Genomic DNA, 13,750 nt, shown 5'->3' with positions numbered 1-13,750 from the left:
TTACCATGTTTCTCTTTTATTAGTGTAGACTAGAGGCCCGATGCATGAAATTCATGTAAGAGTAGGCTTTCCTTCCCCCAGCTGCCGGCACCCGGCTTCATCCAGAAGGACAGAAGGACGTCTAGTCTAATTAACATATTACACTTTTATTATTATAGAGGATACACCTGAAGCACACGTCATTAACCAGTTACCCCAATAAATTTAATTTAAAAATAAAAGAAAAGGGAGAATTAGTAATTACTCAGATGAATTTCAGATTAAATCAACCACATCTATGATTCTCTTCATTTCTTCACCCTGTTCATTTGTCTCTCTTCCTGAATGATTTCCTCCCACTTCTACTAGTAAATATGTAAATGAAATTATTCAGTTTGTATTGGGGTCTTCCACAGTGTTACAGGCCCTGATGATAACATAGTTGGGAAAACAAAGCTACAAACACTTTCTTCAGGAATCTTACAGTCCAGAGGGGGAGTTAGAAATTAAACAAATAATTACATAAATGAATTTATAAATACAAATTGTAATCCCTGCTCTAGCATAAAAACCAAGCAGGTAGGCTTTCGAGTGTCTTATGACCAGGTGTCCACACCTTGCCAGACAGATCAGCCTTCCTGGAGAAATTGACATTGAGTAATGAGTGGGCTTAGCCAGGCATGGGATATGGAGAAAGATCATCTCAGCTGAGGGGTGCACCTGTGAGTGCCCTAAGATTGAGAAGTTAAATTTATACCCTATAAATTTAGAAAGTCACAAGGGTAACTATGGGGAGAAAAAAGAGGAACAACTGAAAACTTCCCCTACCTGGTGAAAGAAATAGACTTACAAGTCCAGGAAGCATAGAGAACCCCAAACAAAAGGAATCCAAAGAGGACCACACCAAGACACATCATAATTAAAATGCCAAGAGCAAAAGACAAAGAGAGAATCTTAAAAGCAGCAAGAGAAAGAAACTCAGTTACCTACAAGGGAGTACCCATACGACTGTCAGCTGATTTCTCAACAGAAACTTTGCAGGCCAGAAGGGAGTGGCAAGAAATATTCAAAGTGATGAATAGCAAGAACCTACAACCAAGATTACTTTATTGAAATCTTTATTGAAAGCTCAGCAAGAATAAGATCTTCTCCTGAAAACTTTCTAAAAAAATCTCCCCCCCAGATATTTAGTCTAACTCATCCTTTCTTCACATTCTGCTATCATTTGATTATTAACTCATTCATAACAGCAACAATAATAACAAGAATCACATTTAATTAGGAGCTACAATGTGCCATTCTCTTCTGTTAGCAGTTTACTTATTTTTCACCGTTATCCCTCATAGCAAGTCTATGAGATCGTTATTGTTATTAGCCTGATCTGACAGGTGGATAAACTAAATCAGAGGCCACTGAATAACTGTCCCAGTTCCTGGTGAACGAGTGAAGCCGTTGGGCTGGCACTCATAATGAGCACCTCATACTGCCCCTTCATGAGGACTGTATACCACACGAACCCCCACAGGACACTGAAGGAGAGATTGAGGGAGTGGTCACACTGCACAACTCAGAGAGCCTTGTCTGAGGCAGGAGATGGAAGGCAGAAGCTTTCATGGGGCCCAGGAAAATTCCACACACATGTCATCAGACGGCACAGCTCATCATTCTTCTCTAGCAAGGAGGACTCCTGAGCACAGCCACGCACCTCATGTTCCCTCGCTGCCAGTACAGTGGCCCTGTGGGTGGGGTTTGTTATCCCAACTGCACAAATAAGGAAACAGAACTTCACAGGGTGTATGTGATGTGCCAAAGCCATGCAGCTAGGAAGTAGCAAAGCAGGGATTGAGCCCAGCCTTGTCTGGGGTGAAAGTCTCCTTTTGTTCAGCCTCCCAGACTCTGTTATGGAGTCTTTCCTTATTAAACTGAAGGGGACCAAAGGCCTAAAAAGTCTGCCATTTCCCAAATTATAGTTTTTGGTGTGTTTTTTTTTAATGAAACCATCAACACACACACACACACACACACACACACACACACACACACAATGATTATCAAGTCAGAACAGGTCCTATTCTGAGAGAAAAGAGGTGGGTGGGTTAGAAAGACACTCAGCAAACTGTGGTGGTGCTGGCAATGTTTCACTCCTTGCCCCGAGTAGCAATTACATGAGCATTTACTTTATAATTTACTAAGATATGAATTTATTTGGTGCACTTTTCTCTCTGTGTGTGATATGTCACCATGAAAAAGTTTTAAAAGAAACTTTAAAATCTCAGCATTTCTTTCAGCAAAATTCAGGCTACCATAGATTACAAGGCAGGTGGTCATGGTGAGAGAGGAATGTTAAACTACATTTCAGCAAGACCTAAGGCGACAAATTCTTGAGAAGATGGCATAGACGATGTGAAGTCATCTCCTCCTTAACCCTGGTTGCAGGGGGCAGGGATGCTTGTTTTAACTGGTCCATATAGAAGCCCAAAATGCAGAGCCAGGCACACAGACCAGGTGAGGTTTCTTGCCAGAGGTCATAGAGGGTGTGCAGCTTTATTGAAAGGAATTAGCTTCTGGAAATCCACCAAGAATAGCTGAGGGTCACTGGAAAAAATAACAGTCTGCAAGCAACTACTTGCTCAAGTTCCTTAGTCTGCTGTCCCACCAAGCCGCCGCCCTGGGGACTGGCACGTAGGACTCTCCATTACTCCATTCATGCAAGACAGCAGAATATGTAGCCAAGAGTGTAAAAGGGCCCTGGCTCTACAACAAGGGGCCCGTGGGAGAACAGATGGTCCAGGCCAGAGTACCACTCACAGAAGACACTGGAGAACGATCGCTCAAATATAATGTGCTGCGTCCCTGCAAGTCTCCATTTCCAATGTTCATCCTTATATTTTGGTCTGATTATTTTAGGTGCAGTGGCTCTATTTTGGTTGTCCCAAAGCAATATTTCAGCCATAGAATATCTTTCACCTTGAGAGTCAGAGTGGAGCTGTTCATCATTTTGTAACAGAATTCTAATGTATCTGACATTGACTCTATTAGTAAGTTCCTAAAATGTGCAGAGTGCACCAAATTCAAAATATCGCCCCCATCACTACTCACACCACACACACACACACACACACACACACACACATTTAGTTCTACCTCTGTCACATGACACTCTATGACATTTGTGTTCCAAAGGTTATACATCAACTGTTTTATTTCATTTCTCATTGCTGTTATTTTCTCTTTTTTCATTTTAACCCATTTTTGTAATTACTGACAATGTACTTATCTAACAAGCAGCATTTCAAATATTTTTTTAGAAAATGCATTTATATTGAATTTTTCTACTCTCTTGACTACCTTAAAATAGATTAAGTTATAAGCTGTGTGTAGGTAATACAAGGGGTTGTCACTTGCTAACTATGACACATGGGCAAGTGATTTAACCTTTTTTAGCCTCAGTGTCCTCATCTATAAACAGGAGCAGCAATGCCTGCTCACAGAACTGCAGAAGAACTGAATGAGATAATGTATGTACATCAGATAGCACAGGATACGGCAAACAGAAGGTGGTTATTAAGTGTGAGCCCTTCCCCTCAGCTCACTGAAGTCTCTGGAGGATTCAGTAAGTAAATCCAAATGACAAAAAAGTGATGTTCAAAGGCATAGGATGTCTGAGTTTCTAAAGCAATCATTGTACATCCAAGAATAGCTCTCTTTATGACTATGTTGTTATTCATCTGGGTTCACTCAACTCTCAATGTATCAGTTAGTCTTTCACATTAGGTTTAAATTTCATTTCTCCCAAGGAAGTCTTCCTCAGGCATTTCAGCTCACAGTGATCTCTGCCTTTTTTTTCTGAATACATTAAACAATACCTTCTCTGTGTGTATAATTTGTGTACATATATCATTTTTCTTAAATCAAATTGTACATGCTAAAGCAAGGATTATAACCAATGCCTCTTTGTGTTTGCAGGCCCCAATATGGTACAATGGATTCAAGTAGCTGCTAAATATATTGGTTGATTGATCAATTGATTGAGTGATTAATAGATAATATCTTAACTTCTTTGTGGTAGCTGTGCAATGGGCTTGTACAATCTAGAATTCATACAGGAAAGCAGATTTCTTGGGAATCCAACCACCAGTTCCCCAACAGCCCCCTAAATGGCATTCCTTGGAGCAGTTAAGGAGGGATCACCCAGGACCTGTGAATTGAGCCAGTCTGAGATCTACTATAAGTCCAACAGCTTAATTGACTGCATCTCTAGCTAAGCAATAAGAAGAGTTTCTTCTCCGATGGAAACAAAAACATTTGTCCAACTTAGCAAATGTCAGCATGCGCCATGAAGAACAAAAAATCAAGTGCCATTTCCAAGATGCAAAGTTACTGGGCCAACAGCAGATGCACCCGTTGGCATCAGACAAGATCCTTACGCAAGCAGCGGTAACACCAGAGATTAAGAACACACAAAGCCCAAGCTTTTAGGCCTGGTAAAAGGCCCATCTATTGTCTTGGCAAATATTGCCAGAGATAAAGTACCCTGGAGACACAATGTCAGGCAGGCTGAAAATGCATGTGCCAAGCCAAAATGAACACAAGGCTGCACAATGGTAACTGCTGAAGGAGCAGCTGGTTCTGGTGGCACCAGACTGTGTCTTTCAGCCCATGTCATCAACACTTGTCCATATCGTAAACAGTTTCTGAAGAGGTGTCTGTCAGTTTCCATTTATTTATAAATAAGTGAATAGCATCCCATTTACACATTTTTCATGGTCTTTTTTTCCCCCTTTAAATTCCAAAACAAGATGAGAAAGGACAGCACGTAGCAGAGTGATAGCATCAGAAGAATGCAGCCCCGTCCTGGAAGGAGGCTGACGACTGACAGATGATACACGTTAGGACAATGGAATGAGGCAGTTGCAGGCTTTTGTTGGAACAAAGGGGGGTCAAGTCTTATTCTTTCCTCCTTCCAGGACACAAAGAGTTGGTCACAACTTTTCTTTAAAAAGAAGAAGAAGAAGAATGCATTTCTAAATCAAGGCTCCCCAGGATAGCGGGAGCAGTCCCAGCACTCCTAGTGACATGATCTTGGTTGGTGGACAAATATTTCTGACCTTTTATGTTGAACTTGCAGTCTTCTGGGGCTAAGCTGCCATATTAAGAAAGTCCTCTTAAATGCAAATTAGTCATAGTCATCTCATTTTATCCATCTGCTCTTGAAAATATCAAAGTGACTATGTAGAATTAAAGCTAGACACATCCAGCATTGTTCTTTATGGAGGTTTATGAAGTCCAGTGGTCACTAAGTTTCTTATCAGTAAAAATGGTGTTGGAGTTCTCTCCTTACCAGCTCCCTCTGTACAAAATAAAATATAAACATAAATGAAGTTAGCCCAGCTGGTGTGGCTCAGTGGCTGAGCATCAGCCCATGAACCAGGAGGTTATGGTTTGATTCCAAGTCAGGGCACATGCCTGGGTTCCTGGCTCAATCCCCAGTAGAGGGTGTGCAGTAGGCAACCAACTGATGATTCTCTCTCACCATTGATGTTTCTATCTCTCTCTTTCTCTCTTTTCCTCTCTCTGAAATCAATAAAAAATTAAATGAAAAAAATGAATTGAGTCAAATTAATCTTGGGCCAGACAATGAATTAGAAACAACACAAAGATGCAGATAATTAAATAATCACACCTTCTCTGAAAGCAGTCACATCGAATCCCCAATCCTTCAACCCTTCCTGTGTCAAAGTTCTGATGCTGGTCAAAGAGATGGGACTTCCTTGGGTCAATAGGTTGTCATCAGATATGCTGCAAGCTGCAGGGTAAAAAGGTGCTTGCATGTTTCAGGTTGTATTCTTGTCCTCAGCCATTGCCATGAGAACATATCAGGGCTAGCACCCTGGATGGTGAGAGATACATGGAACACAGCTGAGGCCTCCTAATCATCCCAGCCAAAGCAATGCTGATAGTCAACTGACTGCCAGGCATGTGAGGGAGCCCCACTCAGACCAGTAGAAGGGCCCAAGTGAGTCTAGCTAAGTCACCAGCCTGCAGACCTGTAAACCAAATAAGCACTATTTTAAGTCACTAGATTTTGTGGTTGTTTGTTAAGCAGTAATACTGTGGAGAAAGATAACTGATACTGGGCAAATCACTTTCCCCTACAAGCTTTAGTTTTCCTTAATTTTCTTATCTGTGAAACAAGTGTACAATGACTTCTTCACAAGGTGGCTGCCATTATTAAGTTAGATAAGGCATACAAAATTGTTTAGCATGCCCCAGGTACATCACTGGCATGTAATCAATGAGAGTCCCCTCTGTGCCTCAGGTTCTGCTTTTCGATCTCTGCCATCAGAAGAAATGTCTTCTTAATTTTCTCACTGTTGATCTTTTTTCACTGTAGAAACTATATGAGTCATAGTTATGCCCTGTTTGGAGTATTTCAGTGAAAGGCCACAGGATGGACTGCAAGCATTTAAACAGAAAGTCTCTTGTGTGACCCAGAAGATTCCTATTATATGCCTGGAATTTGTCAGATCACTTCAAAAACTTCATTCACTCGAGATTACAAATCTAGGATGAAGCCTAGAGAAACCCTACTGACTTCCCACTGCCTGATAGCTTTCTCTGCAGGTAGGAGCGCGCCCTTCCAACAATGAGGCCGTCCAGAAGAGCCCTCCCTCAACTAATAATAGAATTTGAATAAAAACACCACTCCCTCACCCCGAGATGGGAATTTTGGGGGGTGTGCTGTTTCCAAGAGATCCTTAGAGGAACAGGATCCCAGTTGTCCCCAGCAGTAATCTCACCTCTAGTACATTCTCTGTTGGGTGCATTGCCTTCACTGTTTTATGTCTCCACTCCCACCCTTCCAACAACATTTCCTAAGACTATCTCCCAAATAAAAGGGTGCATTCAAATCTTTTCAGATCCATTAAGGAAAAAGTTGCTGATCGCTGGTTCATATTATTAAATTACACGCAGCCATCAAAACAGAGAGATGGAACTATGTATTGACCCGGAGGGTGGCCTACCATGTTCCGTGGTGAACAAAAAGTAAGTTGTAGAGCACTAAATAAAGTGTAGGGCCATTTTACTAAAAATGCACATATAGCTAGACAGGAAGATATTTACCTTTCTACCTAACAATCCTCACCAAACTGATAAAGAGATGACTTGATGAGTGGAATGGAAAGGGGAAGAAATAGGAGGGCTTAGATATTTGTATACCTTGTATTCCTTAATATTTTTTAAATGACCATTATTATTTTGAATATACACAAAACAAAAAATAAGCATAACATGAACACAGTGATGGCTGACGATGCAAAGAAATCAAATGAGAGAGAGCTTGGAAATGACTGTGAGAATGACAATGTCTTAGGATTCAGAAGCATTTTAAGAGCTCATTTGATGCTTGAATCTATTCCACAACAACCTAAGCCAAATTTGAATGCCTTCACTAGCAGCAAACCTGCTGCTATCCATGACAAACCATTACATCCTTGGGTAATTCCAGGAGTAATAATTTCATCTAGATTTGTTTAAAATATTTGCCTCATATGGCTTTTACTTGTTAATTCAAAAATCTGCATTTTAGGCTTATAAAGAAAAGTAATCCTTTCCCCACCTGAGAGCCCTTTATATATTTGAACACACATTGCTTGACAATCTTAAGTCTTCTCCAAACCAAACATCCCTCTGTCCTTTGACCATTTCCCATGTGGAGTTAAAAAAACAGAAGAAGAAAAAAAGAGTAAATAAATCATGAAACAGAGTGGATAAGTATACAATATATGCTTTTGAAAATGTTAGCAGTAAAGGTTAGTTGTGCATTGAGATGTATTTTGAGTAGAAAGAGAAAACTGAGCATAGTCCTACCTAGAAGTGAAACCAGTAGGAATGGAGTTGGAACAATAGAATATGAGTGAGTACCTAGGCAGGGGGAAGGAGGAGATGCTGAATACAAGGGTGAGAGACCAAAAGAATGTGATGGATAAATAAAGAAACTAAACTGAAACAAATCTTCCCAGGAAAACAGGTGATCAGGTCATCTGCTTGAGAGAAGAAGACCAGTAATGTGGAATGAATGGGGTGAATGTGTGATGTTGAATTGAAAACTCATGTTAAAGGCATTACAGTGGCCACTGGGGAAACAGAAGAGGGAGTCAATAGGAGTTAAATAGAAGGAGTACTTAGCTTTGGTGAGGGACAGGTCTAAGGTTTAGTTTTTCCAACAGCACTTAACTATTCACGGTCTTCCCCCTCACCCCCATATCTCTCCCCCAAGTGCATGTGATTGCGCTATTCATTGCTGGCAGGAGACTGAGAGGCCCATGGCAGGAAGACAGCAGTTGTTCTTTGTCCCCAGTTACAAGGGTGTGCACCTTTGTGTGTACAGACCCACAAGCGTATTCCCAATAGAAACATTATATTCAATGGTGTATGGAAGAATCTAATGCCTTCCAAAATTGCCCAGGCCAAAATAAAAGCTCAGGATTCAATAATGTGAACTGCTTAACCCAGTCCATCAGAAATAATAGCAAATCTATTTAAAGTGCTACCTTTTCATGTTCTTGACATAGTGCTTTGAGTTTCTCATGGCATCCTAGTGGATTACTATGAATTACTTTGCAGGCACAAAATTTTGTTTTTCTCTCCCACCCTAGGCTATAATCTTTGAAAATGTATTTATTAAAAGCTGAAGTCACTTGTTTCTCCACCAGCCTTCTGTACAGGTGTATATATAACAGCATGTAGAAAGCCTACTGTTTAAAGAGCTAGCGCTTTAGAAGGGCTCTTTCCATGTGTAACTTAGCAATCGCCTTTCCCTTTCTGGCTGACTTCTTGTTCTAACTGCCACCATTATAGTTGCTGTTCAAAATGCATCCAGTTCCCACCTCATTCTCCAGCCCCATGTACTCTGTAGGCAATCTTCCTCGTACCTCTGCTAGGAAACCCCCATCCCTGTACCCTTTTCAATCCTCATGACTCTTTGAAGGGGTGGGGCTCTGTAAAAGAAGACAGAGGCTGGTCAGACTCAAGACTCTCAGGGAAATTTTATGGATATGATGGAGCCCATAGCTCCATGAGCACTATGATATTTGCAAATCTGCCCAGTTAACAAAATAGACATTTTCATTAAGGTTTATACATCTTGTAATTGTGTCCTTCTCCTTCAAGTGCTTTCTTAAGTGGTCTCTTGCCATTTCCTCCTTCACATTATTTGACATTCATTGGGAATAATAAACCAAAAATAACAAATAAAGGAAACATGAATAATTTGTACGTGTGTGTTTTTTTGTATTTGTTGTTGTTGTTTTCTGTTTTTCCCCCCAAACAAATCCTTAGTCACTTACAGCATTAACCATAAGTGCCAAACAAGGGTACCTCCAGCTAGGGAGGAAAGAACCGCAGGGAAACCATTAAGGAAGAAGAGTAATTTGCTGTAAGGAGAGAATGTCAGATTTCTTGGTTTGAATATGAAAAGCGAAGAGAATAACTTCCCAGGTGCTCTGCCTTCCAGCAGGGTAATCAGCACATTTCACCCCAATTTTATCTGAACATAGCCTTTTAAGTTCACTTAGCCTCTTCTGCTATTTTACTGAGAAAAGCAAGGCCATCTGATAAAAGCATCCTAAATTTCCCTAAGTCCTCTGGGTACAGGCAGACCTGAGTTTAAATGGAAGCTTTCTCTGACACTAACTAGCTACTGGGCAAATTCTTTGATCTTTCCATGTTTGTAAAAAGTTTCCTCATTATAAAAGGGTAAAAATAAGACTGATTTTGCAGTATTGTTCTGAAGTTTTATTTAAACCATGCATCAAAAGCCTCTGGTCTTTTTCTTAGCATGAGATTAAAATGGTACAGGAAACTCCTGGTTCTCAGTCTGTATTTAATTATTTGGACTGAATTATGTATTTAATAAATGGTCACTTTTATAATGTCTTTGTTTCCTTTGCTAGAGATATAAGAAAGAATTAAAAAATTAGCAAATGGCACTTGGTAGAAGCACTTTGTCACCATATTATGTGCCCAAACCATTAGATCTGACAAGAGATTAAACTAAAGTCATAATGAAGATGATTTGGAATCTGAATTTATATATGCCCCTTTGATAATGATTGCCACTCTAGGTGTGTATTGAAATATAGCTATAACTTGCCCTGGCTGAGTGGCTCAGTTAGTTGGAGTGCCATCCCGTACACCAAAAAGGTTGCAGGTTTGATTCCCAGTCAGGGGATGTGCAGGAGGCAACTAATTGATGTTTCTCTCTCACACTGATGTTTCTCTCTCTCTCTCTCTCTCTGAAAATTAATAAACATATATTTGGGTGAGGATTAAAAATTTATATATATATAGAGCTATAATTTTAATAAAACACTTAAAAACAAAGCAAACAGAACAATAATACTTTGGTTTTAATAAAAATCTTAAAAATCAGTTTAAAGTATTTTAAATATATTTTTTATCTTCATCTAGTCCTATTTAATATCTACTTTTGTATTTTACACTATGCGAGAGTGATTACTAATCAAGCCTGTATGCATATAATTTACAAATAAACAGATATGAATGTATTAGCAGGACAGGCTCAAGCATTTTTCACTGATGGGGAATGTACCATCAGAAGTTAAGAGAACATGATCTACATATACTCGAGTGTTTGCTCTACCCTTTGGTTTATGTCGTACCCTTGCATAAAGCTCTATCTTTCATGGGTCTCCATTTCCAATGAATATGGCCCGAGCTTCTTACATGAGTGCAAGGCCTTTCATAACTTGGCCCCAGCCCTCTTGTATTTCTCCAAATCCTGGCAAGAAGCACATTGGTACAGGTAAGTTGAAGAGAGATCAATAGAGGGACTACCTACAAAGAGGTAGGTGAAGTATAAAGAAACCACAAGGGATCATGATGTGGAAAGATAGAAGGAAGTGTCATTCTCCCTAAAGTGATGAAGGAAGGCAGCACTTACCTTTCCCTGAAAGTAGAGAAGGCCTTCATAGTGACCATGAGGGCAGGGAGGCAGCCAGCTGGAAGCCGCCCCAACCAACTCTCCTCTCTCCTTAGCTATTCCTTCCTTGCTGGATCCAACCCAATAGGTAGATATTGATGTGGTTCATACAGGTCAGCCTTCCATGACATAGAATTGCAGAAAAGTAGAGATGGGACCTGGGAAAGCAAGGAGAAGTTATTTAGACCAACCTTGTTCTGAATTTTTCATTCATTCATTCGTTCTTTTATTTATTCATTCACTGATGTTTTCATTTCTTCACTCAACAAGTTTCCATCAAGCATGGTGTCAGAGACTGACCTGGGCTCCAGGATACAGCAGAAACAAGACCATCAGTGCCCCTACCCTCATGTCTCATGCTACATTTCAGAGCAACAAGCAGGTAAGAAACATGTTAACAGAAAAAATAATTGCCGGTCACAATGTGTTCTATATGACCTGTGCTGTAATGGGGAATAGCACTGACTTGCTTCAAGGAAAATGGCTCTAGATGGCCTCACTGAGAAGGTAAGACCTGAAGAGTGATAAGGGGTTAGCCATGTGAATAGGTGGGAAAGAATGTTCCAGAAAAAAAAGAAGCAGTAAGTGCAGTACAGTGGTTCTGAAGTGATTATGCTTAGGATGATCCAGGGGCAAAGAGGAACTGGTGTGGCTGGTGGTTGTGAAGCAATGTATTGCTTGGGAAGGTGGGCAGAGACTGCCTCATGCCAGGCTGTGCTGCTGAGCTAAGGAACTTGGGCAATGACATGTCCAAATTCTTTCTGAGCTGCTCAGATGCCCTAATATGGCCAACTTGTGTGTGTTGTGCCTCAGTGCCTTTGCACTTGCAATTTTCCTTGCTTTAAACTCACCCTCTCTCTTTTATCTGACAAATAGTTACTCATCCTTTGACCCAGTGTATATGTAATTTCCTGTCTGAAGCTGTCCTTGGTCCCTCAGGCTGTCTTAGTCACTTCCTCTTCTGTGCCCCCTTAGCACTTTGCACATCTCTCACAGCTTTGAGAGACAAATAACAAAACTGTAATTTGCTTACTGACAGTCATTCTCTCAAGACAGAGAGCTGTTTGAAGGCTAGGACCATTCCATGTTTCTTTGCACCTCCACCCTACCCCACCCCTTATCCCCAAGCCCTTGAGCACTGAGACCATGTCTTAATCATGTTTATGTCTCCACCCTCCCTTACTTCACCTGGTCCAGGGTGTGACACATTAGTATCACCCAAGAATTCACAACTCATTGAATAAAGTCAGAGAAAATAGACCGTCCACTAACTCTGGCCTTAAGTAACAAGAAAAGTCTGCCCAAAAAAGCTATCAGTGAATGGGTGGTGTCTTAGAGTTTCCTGAACTTAGAAAGTAAGACAGATGATGGAATACGCTTAAACAATGAGAAGGGGTTCTTTGGTTTGTTTTTGTAATTTAGCAAAGTCACTTAATTACATATTTCATAAATTACTTAAACATTTATAATAAGCCGTAGCTTAAAGTAAGTTAGTGAAACTTTACATATATAGGTTTGTCACAAATTTTGCAAGTTTTCCTCTTCCTAGAAGACAAAGTGTCCTTTTTAAAAGTTAATTTTTGTGTCCACAAAGCCTAGCACACAGCAAATGCTGTGCAAAAATAACAAGAATTAGACATAGAACATGCTCTGTCTAGACCATATCCATATTGGTTGTGACTTTCAAGCATGGTTAGTGTGTGTAATGGTTATCTGTGACTGCAAAACAAATTATCCAAAACATAGCAGCTTCAAACAACAAGCATTTCTCATGTCACAGTTTTAAACAGTAAGAAGTTTGATGTCTACCTAGAGCTTTGTGGGTGTCATTAATCTATATTTATAAAAGCCTAAGCAACCTTTACGACTGAAAGACTGGAACGACTAGACGACCAGCCGGTAGCCTTGATGTGCCCTGACCCAGACCTTGCTGCTGGGGCCCTGACAGCCCCGAATCTGGTTCACCTGCACCGCAGACCCAGACATCAGAGAGGAGAGAGCCCGATTCCTCACAGAATCGGCTGTTGGTTATCTTGCTGCTGGGGCCAACCTCCCATGGTCCCTTCCCCTAGCAGGCGCCCAACCCCCCTCATCTGCCCTGATCACAGACCAGGCCATGGGACCCCACCCATGTATGAATTCACGCACTGGCCTCTAGTCCAGCTGTCACCAACTTTTTGGATCTCGTGGACCACCAGTGGTCCGCACACCACCCGTTGATGACCGCTGCTCCAAAGGTTTCCTTAAACCAGCGGTTGCCAACCTTTTGGACCTCATGGACCACCACTAGTCTATATAATAAAAGATAATATATATTAAGTGCTTACTATTCTAATAGCTGCATGCATTCACTCATTTAGTCTTCAGGACACTGAGATATTTACTATTACTAATCTACTCTATGATGCAAAAATTTGTGCCCAGTGAAATTAACTAACTCGATGAAGGTCACTGCCAGTAACAGGCAGGACTGGGGCTCATACCCAGGTAGTCAGTTCCAGAGCCCATGCGTTTCATCTCTAATAGCCTGCCTTCAACACAGACAAATAACAATATAGTCTTTGTTTTAATATATTTTTATTGATTTCAGAAAGGAAGGGAGAGGGAGAGAGACATAGAAACATCAATGAGAGAGAATCGTTGATTGGCTGCCTCCTGCACGCTCCCTCCTGGGGATTGAACCTTTGACCAGAATCAAACCTGGGACCCTTCCATCTGCAGGCCAATGCTCTATCCACTGAGCAAAACTGGCTAGGGCAAACAATA

Source organism: Myotis davidii, unplaced genomic scaffold (assembly GCF_000327345.1).
Source record: "Myotis davidii unplaced genomic scaffold, ASM32734v1 scaffold656, whole genome shotgun sequence".
NCBI classification, from domain to species: domain Eukaryota; kingdom Metazoa; phylum Chordata; class Mammalia; order Chiroptera; family Vespertilionidae; genus Myotis; species Myotis davidii.
This window is presented reverse-complemented; position numbering follows the sequence as displayed.